Source organism: Loxodonta africana, chromosome 18 (assembly GCF_030014295.1).
Source record: "Loxodonta africana isolate mLoxAfr1 chromosome 18, mLoxAfr1.hap2, whole genome shotgun sequence".
NCBI lineage: Eukaryota > Metazoa > Chordata > Mammalia > Proboscidea > Elephantidae > Loxodonta > Loxodonta africana.
In genome coordinates, this window is record NC_087359.1 from 29,578,547 (window position 1) to 29,585,600 (window position 7,054).

General features: G+C 37.4%; 1 long non-coding RNA gene across 1 annotated transcript; it reads right to left on the reverse strand.

Moving 5' to 3' along the window:
- Positions 1 to 603: 603 nt before the first annotated feature.
- LOC135228082 (uncharacterized) lies at positions 604 to 3,880 on the reverse strand. The gene is made up of 3 exons (XR_010318329.1): positions 3,734 to 3,880; positions 1,157 to 1,261; positions 604 to 884 (listed from the first exon to the last, which is right to left on the reverse strand). It is a non-coding gene; the product is annotated as an uncharacterized LOC135228082 (long non-coding RNA).
- Between the last annotated feature and the right edge of the window lie 3,174 nt (positions 3,881 to 7,054).

A 7,054-nucleotide genomic window follows, 5' to 3' on the forward strand; every position in this document is an offset into this window, starting at 1 on the left:
TATTAATATCCAAAACTCTCACCATCAACTGGTAGGTCATTCTTCAATTCCTGGATTTCTTTCTCCTTGAGATCAATTCCCATGTTTTCCACAAAGTTGCCTATGTTATTTGATGACACCTTCATTCCTTAGGAAAGAAGGGGATGGATATGAGAAATATTTGTATGATGTATACAGTGGATCATTTTAGCTCATACCTAGGCATCAATATTGTATAGAGAATGAAGAGCAAAGTACAATTAAAATATTCAAGTAAAAATGGTTTTGGTGTCTAAGTCAGGAATCCTACACAATGACCCAAGGAATTCTGTTATGGCTTTTAGGAGAACTTTTAAAAGAAAAAAAGGAGGAGTTAGACATGTCTAAGTCATGGCAAAGGCCAAAATCACTCTTATTAAATGTGTCTGGACAGTAGGATTTGAAACTTGCTAAACTAATGGAGGGCTGTAACTCAGCAGTTCCCAAATGCCAGTCCACAGGTTTATCCTACCATAATTCCCTGGGGGAACTTTTTAATAACACACATTTCTAGGAACTGTCTCTGAAAATTCAGGATCAACATGACTGGAAAGAAGTCTAGTGATCTGAATGCTAACAATCATTTTCCCCTGGTGATCTGATGCCCAACGTTATTTGGGAACTACCATAGTAAACCACTTTGGTGACAGCAGCGTATCTAAAGCATGTAAAGGATAAACACTGAAGTAATAAACAGCTGGGACAGCTGGACTAATAATCTGAAAACTGTAAAATAGGGAGAGTTTTTAAAAACATGATCAAAGCTTAAGGATCTCAGTTTTACCTGCCTTTTCATCATGTTTCTCACTCACCTTCGAGGCATGTCACTTCTTTCATCAATCTGTTCTTATATACCCTTCCTTTGGCTGTAAGACAGGGAAAAATTCTAGTCTCAGATATTTAAAAATAGTACAGAATATTAGTAATTTCAGAAACATAGACTTTTAAATGTTTTTTTTCCTTGACTTTTAAATATTATATTATTTCACTTTCAAGAATAAAACTCAGGAATGGGAAACACTCTTATTTGGTGAATCTATCATTTGGTCGTGGAGAGGAGAATATAAGGGACTACTTGGCACAAAGGTCTGTATTCACCACCTTCCTTGAAGGCTACTATAATAGTTTTAATGCTCACCATCAACTGGCAGATTGTTCAGAAGTTCCATGCCTGTATCTTCTGTGAGCGCTATCCCAATATTTTCCAGAAAATTTTCCAAGTTACTAGTATCAACCTTCTCACCTTTAAAAAGTAAAAAGTGGTAATGGTTGAAAATTGTAATAATGCTGATTCTATATTATGGAAAATATTACCTATGGGTATGTGGTATCACTTTCAAAATCCTGGAACCATCGCAAGGAATTTCAGCCTTTATATGAATAACTCATCCAACAACCCGGACTCCAAATTTCCTGGCCTCTTTATCCTCAATCACCATTTCATAAATTTGAAATTCATCATGGATACATCCTGAACCTTGTCATCACCTGGAAATGCTTTACCTCTAAAACCTTAAATTCTAACGTGACAATTTCTGGCCAGAATCTTTCATTCTTCCATTTCTTAACTCCTACCACACCCATTATAGTGTCTATAGGAACTTTATTCCCCCTGCCCTCTCTCACTTTTCTCCAAGTTCATAATTTCCATCATAACTTCACTTCCTTCTCTGCTAATGCTAGCCATTTAACCATTCTCTTGACTACACTTTTAATGTCTTCATGCTTTCATTCTTTTGGCACATCAGCCCTGAAAATCTCGTACCTTGGTCCAACTGAAGAATATCATATAATCATGTGAAAAGTTGCCACTATTTAATTATGATACTCAACCATGGTTGGACTCTTGGCAATTCTCAGCATGCCTTCAAATATTCGTCATCAATTCTAGTTCCTATTTTCTACCAAAGTTATCCAAAATCATCAACACTCTCCTTGAAGTTCCCTACCGCATCACTGTGCCATTTTTTTTTTAGTAGATGATTCTGTTTTCTACTTTACATGGAAAATTTAATCTTTCAGTTAAATTCCTTTGAATTTTATTCCCACATCTATCTAGATTATCTATATCTGCATCCTTCCTGACTTGAGGCCTACTTGACTCAAAAAAGAGGTAGTCTCAGATTTAGACTCATATATTCAACTACCTTGTGTTCAATTCCCCTTAGATGTCTCAGGAACTGCAAACTCAAAGAGATCAAAATGGAAATCATATCTTTCCTTCTAAATCTATTTTACCAAATTCCTTATTTTGATGAGCGTCACTATCACCCACTCAACTCCCCAACTCTACCAATCTTTACACCTGTTCACAGTAACCAAATCCTATAGATTCCATAACTGTAACATCTGTTATAAATGTCTTTTCCCCTCAATTCTCATAGATAATGGTTTAGTTGTACTCTTTATTATCTTCTGATGGACAGTTACACACATTTGCTTCCTAGCTGGCTTCCCTGACGCTACTCTTGAACACAAACTTCTATCTATCCTCCATACTGCTGCTAGAGTAATCTTTCTAATTTGCAAATCTAATCACTGAGTTTTTTTAGAATCACATTATTCTGCTTAAAATCCTGGAATGACTCCCCAGTGTATACAGATAAAATTAATATTATTTTATTTGGCATCCAAAGCCCTCTATGATTTCTCCCTGATATTAGTTTCCTGTTGTTATAACAAATTGCTATGAACTTGGTGGCCTAGAACAATCCAGATTTAGTCTCTTATAGTTCTGGAAGCCAGAAGTCAAAAATCAATTTCACTTGACTAAAGTTAAGGTGTTGGCAGGACTGGTTCCTTCTGGAGGCTCTAGAAGAAAATAAGCTTCCTTGCCTTTTACCACCTCTAGAAGCCCTGGTGGCATAGTGGTTTAGTATTATAGCTGCTAACCAAAAGGTCAGCAGTTCAAATCCACCAGGTGCTCCTTGAAAACTCTATGGGGCAGTTCTACTCTGACCTATAGGGTCGCTATGAGTCAGAATCGACTTGACAGAAATGGGTTTGTTTTTTTTTTTTGGTAGAGGCCACTTACATTCCTTGGCTCATGGCCCTTTCGTACATCTCAAAGCCAGCAGCATAGCATCTTGCTTCTGTTGTCACATTGCCTTCTTTTTCTGTCATCAAATCTTCCTCTTGTAATGACACTTGTGATTACGTTTAAGACTCTCCTGGATAATCCAGGAAATTCTCCCCATCTCAAAATCCTTAACTTAATCACATCTACAAAGTCCTTTTTTCCATATACAGTCACATTCACAGCTTTCAGAGATTAGGATGCAGATATTCAGCTTGCCACATTCCCTTCCTTAGTCTTTAAGCTTACTCCTTGCCAAACTCCCCATAGCACTTTATGCTCCAGCTATGCCAAAAAAAGTTCCATACTGTTTCTCATCTTGGTGCTTTTAATACCTTTTTCTTTATCAGGCATGTCCATCCTACCCTGCCTGTCTGGCTCAGCTTTCAAGGATCAGCTCATGCTTTGCTCCTTCTATTAAAGTCTTTCCCAATCTCTTTTCCTCAGGAGGAAGCGACCATTCTTCCCCTTCTTCTCTTTGAGTAGGCTTCTAACATAGCACCTATAACATTTTATTGCATTTGTTTATATGTATTTTTCCTGTCCCAACTATACAAGATCCTGGAAGGCTGGTTTTTGTAAATTTAAACTTGGGACATAGTAGTTGCTCAATAATGAGCAAATAAGAATTTAACCCACCTGTAAAAAGATTCCCTTTATCCATTATCACACTCGTTTCAACCTTTCCCTCATCTGTAAGATAAGACAATTTTATGCATAAAGACAACCATTGAGACAAAGAGAAGATATAAAAGTCATACATTGAAGTAAAACACAAAACTGAGTATATTTTTATGCCCTCAAATGTTATCCCATTTTCATTCAAAATTTAAATGTTGAAAGACAAAGCTCTTCACCCTTCTAATGTTTACTTTTCATTCTATTAAGATATTAAACTTCACATAGTAGAATGTTGAGCTGACATTTAAAAAGTAGCCCTCTGTACCTTGCCTACTGTCCTACTTTCAGATCTGGAAGAACTCTGTTTTATTGATTATAAGGTTAGCAAAAAACTTAAAAGGGGCAAATTCTCTAATAGGAAAGATTTGACTTGGTGCATTAACAATGCCTATTTCTGTACTCAATCTAAGCATTTAGCTGAGGTTGTCATTCTTCAACTAATCATACTTAATATTAAAAAAAGAGCTTCAGTCAATCTAACTTAACCTTAAGAAAAAAATTTAAAATTTGGTTCTTAAAAATATCCTTATCTTGTATTTCTTTTAATGGGGTATTAGAGGTACAACTTGATAGATGGTGACTCACAGGAAGATGTTTTATCTATTCTCATGTTAGCCTGAAACAGGTCTCTAACGCTACTTCCCGTGGGTTCATTGACCTGAAAATCAGTACTCAGGGAGATGGATGACACTTCTACAACCAAACTCTTTGTTCTGGCACTCAAGTAAAGTTTCAATATACATGAACAATGGGCTAACTAGAAGTATCCACATCTTTTTACAGGTTGATCAAAAGTCCTGGGAAATATATAAGTAATAATGAAAAAATATCTTGTGGAAAATTGACTTTCTTTTGATCAGGGCAAAGGCACTGTGTTGAGATGAATGCATATTGGTTGTTATGCTACCATTCAATGTTTATTATGCGTTAAGCCCTATGCTAATAACTTATAACAATTATGAAAGGTAGCACTATTTTATTTTTAACAGAAGGGAAGACTAGAAGACTAGAAGGGGCTCATTTGACCAATACCGCACAGCAAAGAATTTTTAGAATAGATATCTAAATCCAGGCCTGGCTGATGCCAAATTCTTTCCACAATGCCAGATAATAAGTGGAACCAGTGGGATGAAGCCCAGAATTTGTTATTTTTCTCAAGGGAGCTATTATCTTGGAGAATTTTTCTAGTGGATACTTATAGGTCCAACTATTATGAGGCCATGCTAACATATGCTACACATGACTGATATAAAGGCAAATTACTTTGGGAATTATTGCTATTCTTCATCTGAAATTTGTTGTTTTGTGTTGTTCAGAATTTACTCTAGGTTAGCAAGTAGAACTCCAAGTCCAGAACCTTGTCTGTTGCATCATAGTATCTGGATCCAGATAAAGGTATTTTTTGCCACAATTTGTCATTCATGTTGGCTTGGACTCTGGTGACTGCTCTGTAATTAATAACTACTGGGGTCAGGCAGTAGAGCCCTGGCTGCCCAGTGGTTACGGTGCTCGGCTACTAACTGAAAGACTGATGGTTGGAACCCACCAGCCACTCTGCGGGAGAAAGATGCGGCAGTCTGCTTCTGTAAAGGTTTACAGCCTTGGAAACCCTATGGGGGCAGTTCTCTTCTGTCCTATAGGGTTGCTATAGGGTAGCTATGAGTTGGAATAGACTCAAGGGCAATGGGTTGGGCTCTGCCAAATTAAGGGAGAGTAATGTTGTCATACACTCAGTGCAGTCTTTTAAACCTAGTCCTGATTATCACCTCACATTTTCTATTTAAAATATAGACATTGCACATGTACATATACTAATGATAGCTCTACCAATTCTAATTTCTGTATTCTCAGTTTTTTTCCTTCTCTCACATCTTTTTCTCTTAATACTACTTCCTCCTTATGTTATTTGCTTACTTTCAAACTTTCCCTATCAAATATTCCCTCCTTCTATTTATTTATTTGTTTCTCCTTTTGGTTTGCTAAGGAGCCCTGGTGGCACAGTGGTTAAGTACTCAGCTGCTAACCAAAAAGTTTGGCAATTCGAACCCACCAACTGCTCTGTGGGAGAAAGATGTAGAAGTCTGCTTCCATAAAGATTATGGCCTTGAAAATCTTATGCAGCAGTTCTACCCCATCCTATAGTGTCGCTATGAGTCAGAATAAACTCGATGGCAGTGGGTTCGTTTGGTTTGGTTTGGTCTGCTAACATTGGCATCAGTGCTCTGGAATGCTGCTAAACTGTGCTAGATCTGTGGACTGCTAACTTCCTAGTTAAAGGTAAATAATGAATTATAGCACTCATTTGCAACTATCTTCATACATATTTCTAGCTAAATGACCTATTGTTTGTTGTTAGGTGCCGTTGAGTTGGTTCCAACTCATAACAACCCTATGTACAACAGAATGAAACACTGCCCAGTTCTGTGCCATCCTCACAATCGTTGTTATGCTTGAGCCCACTGATGTAGCCACTGTGTTAATCCATCTCGTGAGTATCATCCTCTTTTTCGCTGACCCTCCACTTTACCAAGCGTGATGTCCTTCTCCTGGGACTGATCCCCCCTGAAAACATGTCCAAAGTATGTGAGATATAATCTCACCATCCTTGCTTCTAAGGAGCATTCTAGTTGTACTTCTTCCAAGACAGATTTGTTCATTCTTTTGGCAGTCCATGGTATATTTAATATGCTTTGCCAACACCACACTTCAGAGGCGTCAATTCTTCAGTCTTCCTTATTCATCATCCATCTTTTGCATGCAATATCAAACTCAACATGTCTAAAACTGAAACTACTATGTTGATACTGTAACGTGAACCTCTCTAATTCTCTAAAATTGGCTTATGATATGATTAATGACTTACTCATCCACTAAGAGCTCTCTGTCTTCTTAAAATCTTTCTTCTTTTTCATAACTCATGTGTAATCAGTCCCCAAATTCTACTAAAGCCAAAAACCAAACTCGTTGCCATCGAGTTGATTCTGACTCACAGTGACCTTACAGGACAGAGTATAACTGCCCCACAGGGTTTCCAAGGAGCAGCTGGTGGATTCGAGCTGCCAACCTTTTGGTTACTAGCCCAGCTCTTAACCACTATACCACTAGGGCTCCCAAGTCCTAAGTTCTATTAATTTTAATTCTAAGAAAAAAAAATTTTTTTTAATTCTAAAATCGTCCCTAAATCAATGTCTTTTCCATCTTCACATTTACTTCCATTGTCTAGGCCCTCATCATCTCTTGTTGGACCATGGCAGTATCTCTCAAATTGGAGTCTTTGCT